Source organism: Eurosta solidaginis, chromosome 2 (assembly GCF_040869045.1).
Source record: "Eurosta solidaginis isolate ZX-2024a chromosome 2, ASM4086904v1, whole genome shotgun sequence".
Classification (NCBI taxonomy): domain Eukaryota; kingdom Metazoa; phylum Arthropoda; class Insecta; order Diptera; family Tephritidae; genus Eurosta; species Eurosta solidaginis.
The window spans coordinates 15,332,795-15,356,293 of NC_090320.1; the positions used below are offsets into that span (position 1 = coordinate 15,332,795).

General features: G+C 34.0%; 1 protein-coding gene across 1 annotated transcript in view; it reads right to left on the minus strand.

Moving 5' to 3' along the window:
- GluRIIB (Glutamate receptor IIB) overlaps positions 1-23,499 on the minus strand; it is a 176,068-nt gene that overhangs the window by 129,069 nt on the left and 23,500 nt on the right. The window lies entirely within an intron of this gene.

Here is a 23,499-nt window from a genome sequence, read left to right on the forward strand (position 1 = left end):
CCCACCCCCGAAATCCATAAGGAACTTGGGGTCGCCAGAGCCTCGGCAGTTAAAGAAACAGGATTCGACAAGGGTAGGTGAAGTTGACAATTGGGTTGGAGAAGCTATATATTGCGCTACGCAACCCTTTGAATCAATTTGGTATTTTAGTCGCCTTTTACGACAGGCGTACCAGCCGCGGGTACATTCTAAGCCCCCTAACCCGCTGGGGTGCTTTCTTTTCATCAAAGCAGGCACTTCAAAACTACGGAAAAAATAAGATAAGAGGATCATTATGTAGATATTGTTGATGCTATTATGTTAAATTTAATAATTTTCTCTGCTTCGGAGAAATCAACGCATTGGTTGTTAAAACATTGATATTTAGTTTGGCGCTTTTTGGTATTCATAATCTTTTTAGAACATTTCGAAATATTTCGCAAATATTTAGGAGACATTTTTTGATTATTTTGTGTTCAGTTTGGTTACAGTTTTTACATGTTTTTTAGCATCTTCTGTATATTCGTAGATATGTTAATCTTGTTTTTATATCAAATACAATAATGTTACGTATACACGCCTGTACCGGTTTTTTTCAGGTTTTATTTGTCAGACTTTTCTGCGAATAGATTTGGATTCTGTAAGTCCTTTTCGCCACCAGTTAGGTAGGGTTTATTACTACATTCGGCCAATTTTGGCTGTAGTCAAGAGAATAAAGTACCAGCTGCCAGGGCTTTTCTGGTACCGGTTTCGAAAAGGTTATGAACTTTTCAGAATGGTAATTTTTGTGAATAGGTAGAATCTTGGGAAGACTTTGGAATAATTTCGACATTATTGTAAAATAGTACTTTCAGATATATAATAATTTGAAGCCTTTGGCTTATGACTGCACTCTCAACTTTTTCGGATTCTGCTTAGTTGGTCGACTCCCGCCCACTTTCAATATCATTTTAGAAATATTGGGGCTGTTCACAGAGGTCGTTTGCGGCAGGCAGGATTTTTTTCGGAAACATTTTCAATTGTTTTCGGGAATATTTCAAGATCAACTTTCAAATACCCCGAAATCAGTTAAAGATGATTTTTGAACTCTTTCAACTATATTAGTAAAATTTTCAGATCACATGATCTGTATTATTTGCATAGTTACGAATTCATTTCGCTATAATTTTGAAATATATTCCACATATTTTCGTTATCTTTCTGAATGATTGGCATCATTAGTTTCGAACTAGTTTCAGTTGCTTTTAGATATGATCTAAAGAGGCTTTTAATGTTATATAATCTATAATTATCGTAATGAAAAAGCAACAACTCATTCAGACAGGTAAAAGCATTTATATCATATATATAAAGTTCTCGTGCCCCAGTCTTTGTGATTACGCCTCAACTGATTCTCATGGAATTTTTTGAGCATTTGAGTAGGTCTGGGAAAGGGTTTTTCTCCTTTTTTTTTTTTTTTTGAGAATTTTTTTTTGTTTTTATTCCTTTATGAAACAGCATTCAAAAATCATACAACTATATGGGACTGGGAATACGGCATGGAGAATTTTAAAAAGATCTGGAGAGAAGAAAAACGAGGGAAGGATAAACAAAACTGAGAAAGAGATATAGTTAGATAACGATCGAAAGATAGTGCTAGATGGAGTAGGAAGGGGAAGGAGAGTGGCTAGAAAAGAATTAAAAGAAAAGACAGAGAGTGAGAAAGAGACGCAGACTGGGGAGTGAATATACGGATATCGAAAAGGGGGAGAGAGGTGGAGGGAGAGTGAAGGATAAAAACTTCTTAAAAGTTATGCAGATAGACCAAAATTTACACAGAAAAACGGCTACTTGGTCTGCTGGAAATAATATACAAATAGTTCTTATAAACTTTTATTAAACTTTTTAGCTTTATGTAAACAGTCAAGTTTTTTTTTACGTTATATACGCTAATCATCCAGTAAATGAATTTTAATGAAATTAAAATAACTTTGTGCATCAACCTATTTACTGTTTTGTTCCAGCAATATAAATAATTTATGCAAAATTTTCTTCAACATCCACCATTTGCACGCATGAAAATTTATATATATGTACATGATTGGCTATTCATCCATGTTAATAGGTTTAAAAAATAATAATAATCTATGAAAATATTTACATAAATTAAAGCGATCATTTTAATCAGTATTATCATGTTAAAACGTTTTGCTTTTGTTTTGAAATAAGTTTGACGCTTTTAGCGCTAATCAGCAGCTGTTGTGTGTGTATGACATGTACCTTTACCTGGGTAGATTTGTATGGACGAAAGTTGACCGATATCGCGCCATCGATTTTTCGATAGGATTTGGGCTCAGGAAAAAAGTTCCACGACGCATACCCAAAAAAATAATTTTCGAGCCTGCGAAAAAAATGGCGAAAGGGGCAATTTTTCGACCAAAACACTCCCCAAAACCCAAAAAATATTTCTTTTTTCAAAAAACTATTGTAAAAACGTTGGCGATAACAGTTTTTGAAAAAAAACATTTTTTAGGTTTTGGGGAGTGTTTTGGTCAAAAATTTACCCTTTCGCCATATTTTTTTTCGCAGGCTCGAAAATTATTTTTTTGGGTATGCGTAGTGGAACTCTTTTTACCTGAGAACAAATCCTATTGAAAAATCGATGGCGCAATATCGGTTAATAAATCGATCCAGTCTAGTGTACCTACCTACTTCAACTTTGTTGTTTTTGTTGTTGTATTAAGGATAAAGACACTCGCCGAAAGTTTTTGGGAGTGTTATCGATGTTGATGGTCCTTTTCCGGATACAGATCCGGTACTTTCCGGTAACAAAGCACCATACTAGCCAGACTATCCCGGGAACGATTAATATGACTACATTAAACCTTCTAGGTCATTTCGCCCCCCCCCCCCCCCCACCACCAAGTGCCATGAGGAGCTTGGGGTGGCCTAATAAACTTGTGTATGATACATGCATATTTGTAACAGGATTCCCCTCGAATAGGTGCGGTTGACTATTGGGTTGCGGAAGCTTTGAAGCTATAAAGCTTTGTGTTTCGCTTATCAACCCTTGAATCCATTCACTTTTTCGTTTTTGAAATCGCAATTTGAGGTAACTGTAAATTCCTTTGTTGAAAAAAACTTAAAAGATATACCCTGTTTGACTTTGAAATTGTCTGCAAATAATTTTTTTTCTTTCAATAAGTACTTTTCATCTTTCTCTGGCTTCGGCTTGTTCTACCTCTCGCTCTCTTTTTTCTCCGTATCTTTTCCAGTCTCTTCGTCTCTCCTTTCTTTTCCCTACAATTTCTCATCTTCTATCTCTCTGGCTCTTTCTTCTTTCATTTTGTATACCCTTGGGCGTTTAATATTCCCAATTGTCAGTTTAAATTTCCCTCTACCTTTGGGCGATTGATATTCTCCCCTGGTGCCACATTTGGGCGTAATTTTTCAAACTATTTTGTATATCCTCAAAAAAACACCCCTTGGGAAAATCAACAAAAAATTTCCCAATACGATTTATTAGTTGTCCAAGAGATTTGCCGATATCACCGATCTCAGAAAGTCTCAGAAAACCTTGGTTTCAAGCGATAATGAATTGATAAACGGTTAGTGTGAGCATAAATCGCCTTCAAATCAGAATTTGTGTGATTATGCAAATGACTGTCTCTCTTGAAACTTAGAATTTGAGTAAACAGGTATTCAAAGCTACATTAAAACGGCCATACATTCGTATGTGTGTGACTACTTTCTCCTCCAAATTTATTCCATCAATACCATCACTTCCATTTTGGTAAGCAATAATCAAAAAGAAAAGAAAATTTGTATATGCACACAATTGAAGCTCAAATGAGTTTTCAAATTCTCCAATGAAATGTGCTTCAGGTCAAAGGTCAAAATTGAATGCAAAACAACCCTTGTAAATGTTCGAAGTATGAAATATCATCAGTCAATTAAGTTACACACAACCAGACGACAGCGGTCAGTAGTTTTCTAAAGCACATTGACATCGAGGGCAAAAGTGCAAACAAATTTCATTAAGAAATGAGACAAATGTAAATATATGTACGCAATATTGTATGTATGCATTGTATGCAGTCATCTCCGAGACAAGTTGAAGTTGTTTACGAAAAGCAGCAGGTAAAACAATATTATGTATGTATATACGTATGTTAACTAAAAATAATTTTCAAATTGTAGCTACACAAACTTTAAAGAGTTAGGCTTTAGTATTTTCAAAATTAAAATATAAATATAAACAAGTAAGGAAGGTTAAGTTCGGGTGTAACCGAACATTACATACTCAGTTGAGAGCTATGGTGACAACATAAGGGAAAATAACCATGTAGGAAAATGAACCGAGGGAAACCCTGGAATGTGTTTGTATGACATGTGTATCAAATGAAAGGCATTAAAGAGTATTTTATGAGGGAGTGGGCCATAGTTCTATAGGTGGACGCCATTTAGGGATATAGCCATAAAGGTGGATCAGGTTGACTCTAGAATGCGTTTGTACGATATGGGTATCAAATGAAAGGTGTTAATGAGTACTTTAAAAGGGAGTAATCCTTAGTTCCATAGGTGGACGCCGTTTCGAGATATCGCCATAAAGGTGGACCAGGTGTGACCCTAGAATTTGTTTGTACGATATGGGTATCAAATTAAAGGTATTAATGAGGGTTTTAAAAGAGAGTGGTGGTAGTTGTATAAGTGGTCGCCTTTTTGAGATATAGCCAAAAAGGTGCATCAGGTTGACTCTAGAATGCGTTTGTACGATATGGGTATCAAATGAAAGGTGTTAATGAGTATTTTAAAAGGGAGTGGGCCTTAGTTCTATAGGTGGACGCCGTTTCGAAATATCGCCATAAAGATGGACCAGGGTGACTCTAGAATGTGTTTGTACGATATGGGTATCAAATTAAAGGTATTAATGAGAGTTTTAAAAGGGAGTGGTGGTAGTTGTATATGTGAAGGCGTTTTCCAGATCGCGACCAAAATGTGGACCAGGGTGACACAGAACAGCATCTGTTGGATACCGCTAATTTATTTATATATGTAATACCTGCCAAGATTTTAAGGGTTTTTTATTTCGCCCTGCAGAACTTTTTCATTTTCTTCTACTTAATATGGTAGGTGTCACAACCATTTTATAAAGTTTTTTCTAAAGTAATATTTCGCGTCAATAAAACAATCCAGTTACCTTACCATGTTTCATCCCTTTTTTCGTATTTGGTATAGAACTATGGCATTTTTTCATTTTTCGTAATTTTCGATATCGAAAAAGTGGGCGTGGTCATAGTCGGATTTCGTTCATTTTTCATACCAAGATAAAGTGAGTTCAAGTAAGCACGTGAACTAAGTTCATTAAAGACATGTCGATTTTTGCTCAAGTTATCGTGTTAACGGCCATGCGGAAGGACAGACGAACAACTGTGTATAAAAACTGGGCGTGGCATTAACCGATTTCGCCCGTTTTCACAGAAAACAGTTAACATCATAAAATCTATGCCCCTACCAAATTTCAAAAGGATTGGTTAATTTTTGTTCGACTTATGGCGTTAAAAGTATCCTAGACAAATTAAACGAAAAAGGGCGGAGCCACGCCCATTTTGAAATTTTCTTTTATTTTTGTATTTTGTTGCACCATGTCATTACTGGAGTTGAATGTTGACATAATTTACTTATATACTGTAAAGATATTAAATTTTTTGTTAAAATTTTACTTTAAAAAAATTTTTTTTTTAAAGTGGGCGTGATCCTTCTCCGATTTTGCTAATTTTTATTAGGCGTACATATAGTAATAGAAGTAACGTCCCTGCAAAATTTCATCATTACATCTTCAACGACTGACAAATTACAGCTTGTAAAAGTTTTAAATTACCTTCTTTTAAAAGTGGGCGGTGCCACGCCCATTGTCCAAAATTTTACTAATTTTCTATTCTACGTCATACATTCAACTCATCTACCAAGCTTCGTCGCTTTATCTGTCTTTGGTAATGAATTATCACACTTTTTCGGTTTTACGAAATTTTCGATATCGAAAAAGTGGGCGTGGTTATAGTCCGATATTGTTCATTTTAAACAGTGATCTGAGATGAGTGCTCAGGAACTTACATACCAAATTTCATCAAGTTACCTCAAAATTTACTCAAGTTATCGTGTTAACGGCCATGCGGAAGGACAGACGGACGACTGTGTATAAAAACTGGGCGTGGCATCAACCGATTTCGCCCGTTTTCACAGAAAACAGTTAACATCATAAAATCTATGCCCCTACCAAATTTCAAAAGGATTGGTTAATTTTTGTTCGACTTATGGCGTTAAAAGTATCCTAGACAAATTAAATGAAAAAGGGCGGAGCCACGCCCATTTTGAAAATTTTTTTTATTTTTGTATTTTCTTGCACCATGTCATTACTGGAGTTGAATGTTGACATAATTTACTTATATACTGTAAAGATATTAAATTTTTTGTTAAAATTTTACTTTAAAAAAAATTTTTTTTTAAAAGTGGGCGTGGTCCTTCTCCGATTTTGCTAATTTTTATTAGGCGTACATATAGTAATAGGAGTAACGTCCCTGCAAAATTTCATCATTATATCTTCAACGACTGACAAATTACAGCTTGTAAAAGTTTTAAATTACCTTCTTTTAAAAGTGGGCGGTGCCACACCCATTGTCCAAAATTTTACTAATTTTCTATTCTACGTCATACATTCAACTCATCTACCAAGTTTCGTCGCTTTATCTGTCTTTGGTAATGAATTATCGCACTTTTTCGGTTTTACGAAATTTTCGATATCGAAAGTGGGCGTGGTTATAGTCCGATATTGTTCATTTTAAACAGTGATCTGAGATGAGTGCTCAGGAACTTACATACCAAATTTCATCAAGTTACCTCAAAATTTACTCAAGTTATCGTGTTAACGGCCATGCGGAAGGACAGACGGACGACTGTGTATAAAAACTGGGCGTGGCATCAACCGATTTCGCCCGTTTTCACAGAAAACAGTTATCATCATAAAATCTATGCCCCTACCAAATTTCAAAAGGATTGGTTAATTTTTGTTCGACTTATGGCGTTAAAAGTATCCTAGACAAATTAAATGAAAAAGGGCGGAGCCACGCCCATTTTGAAATTTTTTTTTATTTTTGTATTTTCTTGCACCATGTCATTACTGGAGTTGAATGTTGACATAATTTACTTATATACTGTAAAGATATTAAATTTTTTGTTAAAATTTTACTTTAAAAAAAAATTTTTTTTAAAAGTGGGCGTGGTCCTTCTCCGATTTTGCTAATTTTTATTAGGCGTACATATAGTAATAGGAGTAACGTCACTGCCAAATTTCATCATGATATCTTCAACGACTGACAAATTACAGCTTGCAAAAGTTATAAATTACCTTCTTTTAAAAGTGGGCGGTGCCACGCCCATTGTCCAAAATTTTACTAATTTTCTATTCTGCGTCATACATTCAACTCATCTACCAAGTTTCGTCGCTTTATCTGCCTTTGGTAATGAATTATCGCACTTTTTCGGTTTTACGAAATTTTCGATATCGAAAAAGTGGGCGTGGTTATAGTCCGATATCGTTCATTTTAAATAGCGATCTGAGATGAGTGCTCAGGAACCTACGTACCAAATTTCATCAAGTTACCTCAAAATTTACTCAAGTTATCGTGTTAACGGACGGACGGACGGACGGACGGACGGACATGGCTCAATCAAATTTTTTTTCGATCCTGATTATTTTGATATATGGAAGTCTATATCTATCTCGATTCCTTTATATATGTACAACCAACCGTTATCCAATCAAACTTAATATACTCTGTGAGCTCTGCTCAACTGAGTATAAATATCCCCGAAGGGAAATTTTTTTTTTCAACAAGGAATATTTCAAAAATTATGCAAACAGTTGCTGTAATTTATATTTAAAAAAATCCTTGAAGGGAAATTTGATTTCCCTGAAGGAAATTTCTTTCTATAAAAGAGATTTATATTAAGATAACATAGGAAGCCAAATTTAGATATAGAAAATAATAAGAAAGTAAGGTGCCTCATAAACGCCAGTTTTCTGAGAAAAGTTGATTAATTAAAAAGTCATAAAAAAATAGCTTATAACAACAATTTCGCAAAAGGTGGTATTGAGTTATGTGAAAAGTTAACGAATATTCAAATACATGTTGTGTATGTACATATATTTTGTCGGAGCTTAAAAAATCCCAAAATAATTATTTTTTATTATTAAAGTTTTTTTTCAGAATTTCAGTAGTGTTATTAACCGGCAAAATTATAAAAATTTGCTATTACCTATACCCACACTTTTTTCTTTTAATGAATGGGATTTTCTTATGTTGATTTTTGTGCTTAAAGTTTGGTCGCGAAAATGGTCTTCCAAATACAGAAAAAATGTGCTGAATTGCAGTAGAAGTTTGCAGGAGTCAAATTTTTATCTCTAAGAGGGAAATTTTACTTCTGATGCTTTTATAATTTTTTACACTAGCTATATTAAGTTTTTGTTGTGTTTCAATTAAAAATAATTAAATTTACCTGGTAAAAAAAAATTCCCAAAAGGAAATTTTCAATTTAGGTATATGTATGTATATATACAACTTTATCCATCAGTTTTTATATTTTCGTCAATAATACAAAAATCGCTTTGTTTAGCTTGGAAAATTTTTGATATGAATTTTCAAATTAAGATTTTTTATACTAAATAAACAAATCTCCCAGCAAAAAGTTGTTATAAATCTTCCAAATAAAATGAATAATTTAATAAAACTTATTTGTGGGAAAAATAATGTAATTATCTGGGTTTAATAGGCTAATTACTTTCGATTCCGACTGCTCATAGGCAAAACTTTTCAAATAGACCAAGTCTGGTCGCAATCGGTATTCAGAACACCAATCCATTTCGATTCCAAATAAATTGATCGGAATCGAAATCCAGAACAGGCCCGATTAAAAAAATGTAGAGGATAGCTTTCCTGTCGAAAAATAAAGGAAGGAAATTTTACTTTTAGTAACGTTATTTATAAAGATTTTCGTCATAATTTTTTTGTTGTTTCCTTATTAGCACCAAAATTGTTCAACAAGAAAATCTTTATTTTTACAAACGAATTAAAAAAGACGAACTTCGATATTTACGTTTTTTTTTTTTTGTTATTTAGAAAAAAATTTCAAAGAATACAATCAGCCCTGTTCTGGATTTCGATTCCGACCAATTTATTCGGAATCGAAATGGATTGGTGTTCTGAATATCGATTCCGACCAGACTTGGTCTATTTGAAAAGTTTTGCCTATGAGCAGTCGGAATCGAAAGTAATTAGCCTATTAAGCACAGGTAATTACATTATTTTTCCCACAAATAAGTTTTATTAAATTATTCATTTTATTTGGAAGATTTATAACAACTTTTTGCTGGACTATTTGTTTATTTAGTATGAAAAATCGTGATTTGAAAATTCCTATCAAAAATTTTCCAAGCTAAACAAAGCGATTCTTGCTCTACTTTAAGAAATATTTGAACTTTTCTAAAAGCATTACAGCTTCTCTAAAGCTTAATGAAATACATTTTAGCTTCTTTCGAATAAATCTGAGTTTTGTGAAATTTTCTGGGACATATTTTAAAGGTTTCAGAACCTTCTTGTACTGCACTAAATATAGTCCCGCTTTTCAGTAAAATATTTAGGTTTTTGGAAAATTACCGTAACTTCTCGGAACTTCAGCTTTTCTGAAAGATATTAAAGCTTTTATGCAACTTATTTTAGGAATATATTTGCGCTTCTCCAACTAAGCGCTGAGGTTTTCTGAAGCCATCTGGAATACTCTTGAGCTTTTCTAAAATACATTTAGCATTAAACCACTTTAGATTTTCGAAAATACAATTCTGACACACAAAAGCCAAAGAAGTAGTCTTCATCCAATAAAAGAAAAGTAATGCTAATTTTTTCACTCCTTTCAAATACACGTATATATACATGTACATGTGCACAAAAACCAAAAAGCTTTGCATTGGTAAGTAAGTGTATGTATTTGAAAAATTGGACACAGATCACACAAAAACCGCAATGAAAATTTCATATTCGATTTTATTGAAATTTTACATAATTTTGCTTTTTCGGATTGCAGCAGCTGTGTTTCTGCAGGAATTTTAAATTTTTTTAATTATTTTTTTGTTTCTGCAATGGCACAGTGTCACTGCTTTCTAAACTTCCACACTCATCGCCCTATTTTTTAGAAAACAACTTCATTTCTAACTTTCTTCCGGGATCTGTCTGCCCACACTTACATTCATACCTAAAACTCTCGCTCTTCATGCAATCACAGCCATGCCATGTTGTTGTTGTTGTAGTACTAATAGTCTACGACAGCAGGACATTTGCATTGCATTAATTGAATTACATTTGCTGTTGCCGCATTTGACATAATTTAGTTCGGTAAGAGAGTACGAAGACCCAGCAGCATTTACTGTGGATTTTCGACATCTTTCGTGTTTACTGTTGCTGCTGGCTGAATAGCCACAGGTAGCTTTCAGCAAAAATATAGTTTACAGCCAAAGGCAATAACCTTTAGTGATTTCTTGCTCGTTTGCTGATTTGTTTATTTGTTTGTTGCCAGTAGCCTTCTTCTATTTCTATAACTTTCTAGCTTACAGTTTGGCTTGATGTTACCACCGGGCTAGTTGATTGCAATTTTGTGTCGGTGGAACAAAAATCGCTTGTTTTTATCGAACTGTTGATTGGAACAAATTAGTGAGTAGTGATTTTAGAAACTGATGTCAAGCAGATGAAATTAAAAATTGTAGCACAGGGTGTTCCAAAATGATCATGGAAGCCAAAATCATACCACATAACTATAAAAAATCCGAACGTAGTCCCGAGTTTAGTTTGGAAAAGTCCTGCGACGGTTCCAAAATGGTGTCGGCAAAGTTCGGAAAATACTTCCCGAAGTGATCTGAAAATAATGCTGAAATCAATCTCGAAAAAAAAGCTGAATACAACTCCAAAAGCGATGCCGAAATGGTTCCAAAAGGGTTCTGAACATATTTTCAAAATATCGAAAAAGTGGGCGTGGTCATAGTCGGATTTCGGCCATTTTTTACACCAATACAAAATGATTTAAGATAAGTACGTGAACTGAGTTTAGTAAAGATATATCGATTTTTGCTCAAGTTATCGTGTTAACGGCCGAGCGGAAGGACAGACGGTCGACTGTGTATAAAAACTGGGCGTGGCTTCAACCGATTTCGCCCTTTTTCATAGAAAACAGTTATAGTCCTAGAATCTAAGCCTCTATCAAATTTCACAAGGATTGGTAAATTTTTGTTCGACTTATGGCATTAAAAGTATCCTAGACAAATTAAATGAAAAAAGGCGGAGCCACGCCCATTTTGAAATTTTCTTTTATTTTTGTATTTTGTTGCAATATATCATTACTGGAGTTGAATGTTGACATAATTTACTTATATACTGTAAAGATATTAACTTTTCTTTTAAAATTTGAATTAAAAAAACATTTTTTTAAAAAGTGGGCGTGGTCGTTCTCCGATTTTGCTAATTTTTATTTAGCAGACATATAGTAATAAAAGTAACGTTCCTGCCAAATTTTATCATGATATCTTCAACGACTGCCAAATTACAGCTTGCAAAACTTCTAAATTACCTTCTTTTAAACGTGGGCGGTGCCACGCCCATTGTCCAAAATTTTATTAGTTTTCAATTTTGCGTCTTAAGCTCAACTCACCTACCAAGTTTCATCGCTTAATCCGTATGTGGTGATGAATTATCGCACTTTTTCGATTTTTTGAAATTTTTGATATCGAAAAAGTGGGCGTGGTTATTGTCCGATATCGTTCATTTTAAATAGCGATCTCAGATGAGTGCCCAGGAACCTACATACCAACTTTTATCAAGATACCTCAACATTTACTCCAGTTATCGTGTTAACGGACAGACGGACGGACGGACGGATGGACGGACATGGCTCAATCGAATTTTTTTTCGATACTGGTGATTTTGATATATGGAAGTCTATATCTATCTCGATTCCTTTATACCTGTACAACCAACCGTTATCCAATCAAAGTTAATATACTCTGTGAGCTCTGCTCAACTGAGTATAATAAATAAAGACAATTCCAAAATATTGACGTTTATTCCCTTAATAATCCCGATAGTAATTGGAAAATGAACTTGGAAGATACCGAAATTAACCATAAAACCATGACGAAATGATTGCGACAAAAAAAACAGAAAAAAATTCCCTAATCAATTCTGAAAACGATTACGAAATCACAATTCACTGATTCGAAAAGAAAACTTAAATAAAGTTTGTAAATTATAGTTGTTGGTCTATGATAATCCTTAAGTGGACCAAATTCCCAAAAACAATACCGAAATTCCGAAAACAATATGATGGATATCCAGAAAGCGATTTCAAAATGATACAAAAGCAGTACGGAAGCCCTCTATGTTAGTTTAGGTAGAACTGGCCGTTCCATGAGGACCTCACATAGACTGATAGAGTCCATAAAGTTACCAGAAGTTTACTACTGAAAAACTCTATTAAAAACCATAAGTTTTCTCTAAGTCTTAGAGAAACGTTGTGTTAGTTGATATTAAGGGCCGGGCGCTCTTTGATCTGAAAATATTTGCAATAACAATCCCGAAATGAATCTGAAACAATCTGCAATGAAATGGTAGCTGTCCCCGATATATGCCAAAACAAATCTCAGAGCCAACTCCAAAACCGAATTTGAAATGGTTCCAAAAGTGTACCAAATATAGCTCTGAAATTTTCTTGAAATGTTCCACAATTTATCCCGAAAATAATCTCGAAATCATTTCGATATTGTCCTATAGTTATCCTTAAATCTATTCGGTAACTGTTCTGAAATAACAAAACTGAATTCGAAATGGTTCCAAAATTGTACCAAATATAGCTCTGAAATTTTTTTTGACATGTTCCAGAATTTATCACGAAAATAGTCCCGAAATCATTTCGATATTGTTCTAAAATTATCCTTAAAACTATGCGGTAACTCCTCTGAAATAATTTGAAAAAAAAATTTTGAAAAAGATCCCTAATCATTCTAAAAGCCAACAAGAGATACGCAGCAAAAGACCCCAAATGGTTCCGAAAAAAAATTCGTAATGTACTTGGAATTATCTGGAAAAAGCAGCAAACTAATTGCAAAGGGTATTTCCGTATTTCATAAAACTTTCGAATAACGCGCTGTCTTTTATTTGTTTCAAAACCGCCCTTTCTCAATATTTGTTCCAAAAACCTATCTAAGCAAACATTTAATATATTTTGACATTAGTTGGGGCACTTATGAAAAAAAATCTGATAGATAGTGCATTCTTTTCTCCAGTTCTGAGATAAGACGTTTTTGAAACAAATTCTGAAATAGCGTGTTTCTGAAAAATATTCTCGGGTAGGGTATTTTCGAACTGACCGCCGAAGTAGGGTGATATTCCACTCAGTCGTCAATATCATTCTGAAAAAATACACATTAAATGGTAATCCTACGACCTATCGTTTAGAGTCCATATAACCATATAAGCATATTGAAGCTAGCTTTGTCAAATTTTAAAATTGTTATTCAATTTCTATGACTAAAACGTCATATATGAATGGAGAGTATAAAGCTCGGCAGATCTGAAATTTCATTCAATCTTATTACCTATCATATTCAGAAATTAGCGGTCACCATTGTGTGATGGTAGCGTACAGTAAAAACTCATCTGCCTTGCAGATCCCGTTCGGAATCTGAATAAAACATGTAGGTCCCGTCCAGCCAATTTGTAAGAACAATTAAAAAGGAGCACGACTCCAATTGAATAGGGGGTTGACCTAAAATCTCTTCGCAGGTTATAGCGCCTTATATTTATTTATTTTTATAACTTTCATGAAAATGAAATGGTATATTAATTTCGTCACGAAACCCAAAATTGTAAGTCCTTAAAGGAAAATAGATAGACCCACCATTAAGTATACCGAAATAATCAGGTTGAAGAGCTGAGTTGATTTAGCCATGTCCGTCTGTCCGTCTGTCTGTTTGTATGCAAACTAGTCCCTCAATTTTTGAGATATCTTGATAAAATTTGGTGAGCGGGTGTATTTGGGTGTCCGATTAGACATTTGTCGGAACCGACCGGATCGGACCACTATAGCATATATCCTCCATACAACCGATTTTTCAGAAAAAGAGGATTTTTGTAATATCTTACTCAATTTAACAGATTGAAGGTTCAAACTTCACTATATACTTTCGTATATTGCACATATTGTTGCCTGAAAAAATTGATGAGATCGGTCGTATATATAGTATATATCCCCCACAACCGATTGTTCAGATAAGAAACTTTTCGTAATTACTGCCCTATTTTAAGAGCTAGAGGTTTGAAATTTCAACGAATGCTTACGTATATAGCATATATTGTTGTCTGAAAAAATCATAGAGATAGGTGGTATATATATTATATACTTCATATAAATTGTAATTTTTGCCCCATTTTTACGGATAGAAGCTTCAAAATTCATCAAATTTCATCAAATAGTTACTTTTACGTCATATATTGTTGAAATACGTGATTCGTAGTCATAGTTTTTACATTCAGACCACAAAAAACGTGAAGCTTTGCATCCTCACACAAAGTACCTACCTATTTTTTATTTTATATTTATCTTAAAAATCGTTTAGATATGTTCAAATTTCACCAAATGTTTACGTATATAGCATATATTGTTGTCTGAAAAAATCATAGAGATCGGTGGTATATATATTATATACTTCATATAAACTGTAATTTTTGCCCCTTTTTTACGGATAGAAGCTTCAAAATTCATCAAATTTCATCAAATAGTTACGTTTACGTCATATATTTTTGAAAGACGTGATTCGTAGTCACAGTTTTTACATGCAGACCACAAAAACCGTGAAGCTTTGCATCCTCACACAAAGTACCTACCTATTTTTTATTTTATATTTATCTTAAAAATCGTTTAGATATGTTCAAATTTCACCAAATGTTTACGTATATAGCATATATTGTTGTCTGAAAAAATCATAGAGATCGGTGGTATATATATTATATACTTCATATAAACTGTAATTTTTGCCCCTTTTTTACAGATAGAAGCTTCAAAATTCATCAAATTTCATCAAATAGTTACGTTTACGTCATATATTTTTGAAAGACGTGATTCGTAGTCACAGTTTTTACATGCAGACCACAAAATCCGTGAAGCTTTGCATCCTCACACAAAGTACCTACCTATTTTTTATTTTATATTTATCTTAAAAATCGTTTAGGTATGTAGATTTGTTCACTATATATTTCTTATCTTATACATCTGATTATTCGGAGATTACGAACGGGATAAAATTATTGTTCAGCCCCATTCATGAAAGGTATGAAGTCTTCGGCACAGCCGAAGACAGTCCCGTCCTTACTTGTTTTTATTAATAAAGACAATCGGCGCTACCCAATCATTTCAAAAACGTGTTTCTAGGTAATCTTGCCGACTTGGAAGCAGTCGTTTCATGATTCCGTTAAGAAAGTATGCAGAACAAATATGAAAGAAAAAAATAATTCAATATCTTAAGAGACAATTTTATTTAACTAATAAGGATCATTTCAATTATTTATTTGTTTTTAATTTTAAGTGCATTTGTATAAAGGTAGTTTAGAATAGAAATCACCAACTCTTTTTTCTTTTAAAATATATATTTTTTTTAATTTTTTGCTTAACCACCTAATTTTTAAACAGTTCACATTGGCTACACTACATCAGGTAAGCAATTACAAATTTACAAATAATAATAAATTAAATTTATCGAATTAATTCGAATATAAAATTTAATAAAAGCGTTTAAGCCTCTTTATAACGTTAGCTTCATTTAAATCCATAAAAATCTGCATGATGAAATGAAAGCACAGAAAAAACGTTAAAACATATTTGATTACAAAAAAACATGCATTTGACACATTAATATTAAAAACAAATAACTTAATAGCATAAAAATATAATTTAATTAAATGCGCAAAAATTAAGTGTTAAATTTTGTGCAAGCGCAAAAGTGAGATTGGCAATTAATTTGAGGCATATGTGATCCCATACACACATACTCGCACATACACACATATTTGTGAACAACACAAACGCTTTAAATAACAAGTAAGGAAGGTTAAGTTCGGGTGTAACCGAACATTACATACTCAGTTGAGAGCTATGGTGACAACATAAGGGAAAATAACCATGTAGGAAAATGAACCGAGAGAAACCCTGAAATGTGTATCAAATGAAAGGCATTAAATAGTATTTTATGAGGGAGTGGGCCATAGTTCTATAGGTGGACGCCATTTAGGGATATAGCCATAAAGGTGGATCACGGTTGACTCTAGAATGCGTTTGTACGATATGGGCATCAAACGAAAGGTGTTAATGAGTATTTTAAAAGGGAGTAATCCTTAGTTCCATAGGTGGACGCCGTTTCGAGATATCTCCATAAAGGTGGACCAGGGGTGCCCCTAGAATTTGTTTGTACAATATGGGGTATCAAAAGAAAGGTGTTAATGAATATTTTAAAAGGGAGTAATCCTTAGTTCTATAGGTGTTCGCCTCTTCGAGATATCGCCATAATGGTGGACCAGGGGTGACTTTAGAATATGTTTGTCCGATATGGGTATCAAATGAAAGGTGTTAATGAGTATTTTAAAAGGGCGTGGGGCTTAGTTCTATAGGTGGACGCCTTTTCGAGATATCGCCATAAAGGTGGACCAGGGGTGACTCTAGACTTTGTTTGTACGATATGGGTATCAAATGGAAGGTATTAATGAGTATTTTTAAAAGGGAGTGGGCCTTCGTTCTATAGGTGTTCGCCTTTTCGAGATATCGCCATAAAGGTGGACCAGGGGTGACTCTAAAATGAGTTTGTACGATATGGGTATCAAATTAAAGGTATTAATGAGAGTTTTAAAAGGGAGTGGTGTGAAGGCGTTTTCCAGATATCGACCAAAATGTGGACCAGGGTGACCCAGAACATCATCTGTTGGATACCGCTAATTTATTTATATATGTAATACCTGCCAAGATTTTAAGGGTTTTTTATTTCGCCCTGCAGAACTTTTTCATTTTCTTCTACTTAATATGGTAGGTGTCACAACCATTTTATAAAGTTTTTTCTAAAGTAATATTTCGCGTCAATAAAACAATCCAATTACCTTACCATGTTTCATCGCTTTTTTCGTATTTGGTATAGAACTATGGCATTTTTTCATTTTTCGTAATTTTCGATATCGAAAAAGTGGGCGTGGTCATAGTCGGATTTCGTTCATTTTTCATACCAAGATAAAGTGAGTTCAAGTAAGCACGTGAACTAAGTTCATTAAAGATATGTCGATTTCTGCTCAAGTTATCGTGTTAACGGCCATGCGGAAGGACAGACGGACGACTGTGTATAAAAACTGGGCGTGGCATCAACCGATTTCACCAATTTTATCAGAAAACAGTTAACGTCATAAAATCTATGCCCCTACCAAATTTCAAAAGGATTGGTTAATTTTTGTTCGACTTATGGCGTTAAAAGTATCCTAGACAAATTAAATGAAAAAGAGCGGAGCCACGCCCATTTTGAAATTTTCTGTTATTTTTGTATTTTGTTGCACCATATCATTACTGGAGTTGAATGTTGACATAATTTACTTATATACTGTAAAGATATTAAATTTTTTGTTAAAATTTTACTTTACTACTTGGTCATTCTCCGATTTTGCTAATTTTTATTAAGCGTACATATAGTAATAGGAGTAACGTTTTTGCCAAATTTCATCTTGATATCTTCAACGACTGCCAAATTACAGCTTGCAAAAGTTTTAAATTACCTTCTTTTAAAAGTGGGCGGTGCCACGCCCATTGTCCAAAATTTTACTAATTTTCTATTCTGCGATATAAGTTCAACTCACCTACCAAGTTTCGTTGCTTTAGCTGTCTTTTGTAATGAATTATCGCACTTTTTCGGTTTTTCGAAATTTTCGATATCGAAAAGTGGGCGTGGTTATAGTCCGATATCGTTCATTTTAAATAGCGATCTGAGATGAGTGCTCAGGAACCTGCTTACCAAATTTCATCAAGATACCTCAAAATTTACTCAAGTTATCGTGTTAACGGACGGACATGGCTCAATCAAATTTTTTTTCGATCCTGATTATTTTGATATATGGAAGTCTATATCTATCTCGATTCCTTTATATATGTACAACCAACCGTTATCCAATCAAACTTAATATACTCTGTGAGCAATGCTCAACTGAGTATAAAAAGCCTAACCGCGCGTCACTCATAGGCCATGGCACACCATACTGACCGCAAAATTGCATTAAAATTCAATAATGAAAATTTATTCAAATAACTAAAATTACAATTTTTTTTTTGTTGTTGCAGCCTGTGCTATAGATATGCATATCAATAACTTTTTTTCGCCAGCTAAACTGCATTCTGCATAAATAAACAAAAATCAAATGGTTAGCTATGCATTTATATATGTGCATGTGTATATTTTAATAAATATAATTAATCCATATCACCAATTTTGCCAAAACTAATTAAAAATGCAAAATCACTTAATTATAAAAACGGATAGATGCTTTTTAAATTTTAATTAACTGTTGAGGTAGCGTAATGCAAACTTAAATATGTGTATGTGTTTGTGTGTGTTTAAGCGTAGTGTAGATAAATATGTAAACAAAGAGTTAACAAACAGTTAGATATACGCAAACAAATATTTCCATAAGTCATGCTACTAATGCTCTTTATTTGCACATCAGCAGCTAAATTAGCTATATTTTGTATACCACTACCCCTACTTCTACAACTCCAACACCCACTCCTACTACGCCTCTCACTTCTTCCACTCTCATTACCCATTCTCCCTAGCACTCCTACTACCCACTACCATCACTACTACCTCCACCACTACCACACAACTTATTGGTGAGCTGAGCTTCCTTAGTTCTTTTTTCGTAATGCCATCAATTCAAGGAAGAACGTGTGTATGCTCTCCCATCCTCGCTACCGCAGAGACGACAATCATTACTTAAATCGTTGCCCAATTCATGTAAGTAGATTTGAGACTGCAACGAGCTGTGCGTATCCTTGTTTCACTTCTCGAGCTCGAAAGAATAGTTCTTTTATATGTTACAATGGCAAGATATCAAATCTAATGGCAACTACTCTTTAAGCTTCTCTATGTATTAATTCTTTTCTCCCTAGCAAACCCTTATTTAGCTTTGCTTCGCAAGGATCCACCTTACTATCTAGTCGAATACTAGGAGAAACGGTGTGGGCTAGAGCAGTAATTTTTATTGTTTTAATTGCTCCACATGTGGGTAGTCCTCTGCTGGATGTGTAACCGATACCCACCGGCTCTAGCACCTTCTGTTACTGGACCCACTACCGCGGGAATGATTTGTTTAACTCTTTAAACCTACGGGTCTGAGATTTTAGACGTGTCTTAAAATAGGCTTGCGTCACTTTGAAAATATAATACGTTCTTTAAGCCAAATGGATTACTACCTCCATCTCAGCCATTAAATACGTGCTGCTATGCAGACGTATACCCAGTGGTGGAGTTTGCTCGATGACATTGGTGAAACTGCAACAGCAGCTGATTTTCAATCGAATATGTAAAAGCTCTGTTTTTGTTCACTACTTGCTGTCCATTCTGAAGTGAATAAAATTCTATGTGGATCAGGGAGAAAGGGCAATGCACTAAAGAGCTTTGTGGGGGCTACGTGGAAGAACAAAAAAAGCAGGACTTACTTGTGGCCGCTTGGGAAACCCTCAAGGAGAAGTACTCTATCTGGTCTAATGAACCGCAATCATATTGTATATTACTTTCATCAGTGGCTGAAAACCCATTTAATATCATACCTATTTAAACCACTTATGCTGATTAAAAAAATCTGAGCAAAATCAATTCATAAATCTGTAAATGTAATACAATAATCACAGATTTATTATCCCATCCATGTAAATGTTGTAAAAAGTTATGGCAATAAACACTTATTAATTCAACTCTGTGTACTCACATTCACACCATTCAATAAACACTTTCACACACATACTTACGCACGCTGTATGCTGCATAAATCAGCATCAATTCATTTGTTTATTCAGTCAATCGACCGGAAATAAATTGAAAGTTACTCATACGCAACGCTGCTCACAAATCGGATACAAATATGACACGAGCTGAAAGTAATATTGAACAATAAAAAATGGTGTAGCGCAAACAATAAAGTGAAAGGGATAAAACAAATCGTTATATATGCGAACTCATATGTGTATCAGCACACATGTGCACATATTTAGCGGTACTGAAAGGGTAGAATATTTGTAAATATTTATTTATGTTGCTTACCAGCTACATAGGAAGAAGGGAGCGAAGAAAAAACGACTATGCGTAATGCATATGTACATATTTTTTGTAACTTCTAGAAACTTAGGTTATAGAGAAAAATATGTAAGTCAAATTATTGTATTGAGTGAGACTATGTAAATATACCCAGTTGCGGTTTGAAAACATTCTGCTTCAACTGCAATTATACTACCAAAAGCGATTTAAGTAGTTTTTTTTTTTGCTCTAGCGTTAAGACTTAGAGAGAAAAGCAAATATAAGTAGTCAAAGCCGAAGCCAAAACCAGAACTGCACGGCGTGTCATCAATTTGTTATCGTAAGGTCGGGGGAGTTGTCGATGAGTTATCGGTTTATTATGGATGATATATATGCGCGCATCCATTTCTTATCAACTAGCTATAGTTTTTCTATCGAAAATTTATCGATTAGCTATCGGTAAGTTTTCCATATATTATTAAAAAGTTATCGATTTATTATCAAAAAATTATAGATTAGTTATCGAAAAGTTATTAATTATGTTGTCGATGAGTTATAGGTGTATTATGGAAGATATATAAGCGCGCATTCATTTCTTATCAACGAGCTATAGTTTTTCTATGGAAAAGATATACATATGTATATCTTTAAAAAGTTATCGATTTTTTATCACAAAATTAAAGATTAGTTATCGAAAAGCTTTTAATTATTAAATGAAATTTATCAAAAGTTATCGACTTTTATCGAAATTTTGTATCGAAAATTATAAAAAAGTTATCGATTACGTTATGAAAAGTTATAGATATACATATTGTCAGAAAATTATCCATATGCTATCGAAAAGTAGTTGATTTGTTAACACCGTGATATCGATATATCTTCCGCATAAAGTCGATGACCGTCGATAAAAAACAGATAATTCGACGATAATTTCGCGTTTTCGTCAAGCACTTTTTTGTCACTAAACAATTGTGAGAAAAGGATATTTACAAATGGAGTTTTTTTTTTGGAAATATGCTATCCTCACTCTTAAATTCTATCTTTTGAACAAAATGGCTGACATTGCAGGTAATTAAGGCCCTTTTCTTTTTCAAAGGACAATATTTTGTGAAGGGAACACACAAACTTACATGGTATCGGAGAGGATCGAACAGGGTTACATAATTTTCAGAAAAGAAAACGCCAACAATTGGTCAAAGAAAAAATATTTTGAATCAACGCCCCAATAACGGTTGACGTTCCGTGAAGGGTATAACAGCTGCTGCCTAGAGGATTGCAAGGAAACGGTCATCTAGCACATCTGCAGCTCTAGTGAATGTCAAATATTGAGTATAAGCCTGTTTTGTGATACCAGATCTGAGGGTGGTAGCAAAACTTTCTAAAAAAAATAGCCACCTGCAGTTATATAGTTTGAGTTAATAGAGGTACTGGGTGAAGATTTTAAATAAATTATAGGTGCCACTACTTCGGCCCGGTTTCCCTAGCAAGGCAACATAGCTCACAACCAGCCGATCAAACAACACAGTTTTCTATCGAAATCGATCCGAAGGCAGTCGTGTAAGTTCCAGAAGGTGTTATTGTTTAAATATTCCACTTTCTTTCAGATGGTAAAGGTATTTCGAAAATCCTGCATTTTTTTGGTCTTACAAGCGAAATCCATGAATGATGCGAAACTAAAAGCAGAAGCGAAAGAAATTTCAAAAATTACCAACACTAGCAGAGCTGAAAAACCAAGCCCGCTTCATTATGCAGAGCACGTGTCTCCAATAACAAGCCATTTCATAAGCTTTCCTTGTATATGGAGCCTTGGAGCCTTGCCCCTTCTGCCCTTTCTCGCTTGGTTTTTTTTTTTTGCATAAAATGTATACACCAACAACAATATATTGTTTGTACATTGATACTAAAACACTTCCATGTAGTTTTTTATTGTTGTTACCTGGTTTATTGTAATATAGTCAATTGTTTCCGTTTGAGCGCATCGGCAATGAAGTGCGTCATTTTTTTTGAGCGCACGCTCGTGGCGAATGTGGCATTTCATGATAGGTGAGTAAGTGAAGCGATTGAGTGGAACAATTTAAGTGGTTTGAGGGCGAAATAAGCAAACACGTAAATTGTTGAATGGATTTGATTATGTGTGTATAACAAGCATTTGTGAATGGGCGTGAAAAGGATTAGGTGGGTGTGTATTTTTTTTTCTACTGCGTGCGTTTAACCTAATCGCCTCTCCACTTATGCGTATTATTTCAAAAATAAAAGAATGTGTGCTTTTAAGCGTACATTATTAGATCTATGCATTTTGACAAAGGATAATGAAGTTGTTGTTATGTTTTTAACCCGTTTTTTACGTGCTATAATAATTTGATATGTCAATTAAATAAATGGTAAGCGACGAGGTTTTATTGTTTTTTTAATGTAGATTCTCTTTAACTTTTTCGGAGTAGGTGATGCCTGAAAATTTATTGGCCACTTGCTTATCAATTCTTAATACAACAAAGATTTGAAATATTTTATATGGGGAATACAAATAATGACGATGGCATGATAGAAATTGCAAGATTGAATAAAGTTTATTAGTTCACATTTATATAGAGTGCGGAGTTGTATTTTTTATTATAAGTGGGCAGTTATTTTAATGGAAAATCTGGCATCGACTCATTAAACAAATTTCTAGTAAATTTTAAAAATTTATTAATTGTTGATTTTTATTTAAAAATCGAATATTAACAGTTATTTCTAATTTTTATTTTATAAGTCGTGCATTAACAGTTACCGATGATCTTTATAAATAAAAAACAACACTTTTGAATTTTTTATATTCCAATTTAACATCACTTGCGCCCCGGAACGTAATCTGCTACCAGACCGAGGCCAAAATTTAAGACGACATCGGGGCCGGAATCGGCTTGTGAGCTGGATACAAGCAAGAATTTGAATAAGAAATCGTAAGCTTTACATTTAATACTACCAACGAAGGGACTAAATTTAATATCTCGAGAGCTCGCAAGCTTTACCGGCGGGAAGCAGAGTTTTCTCAAGCCTCGAATATCTCGCTTGTTATTGAGAATAAATCGTTAGCCCTACATATAATACTGACATTATAACGAATAAATTGAATGTCGAGAAGCTCTCAAGCT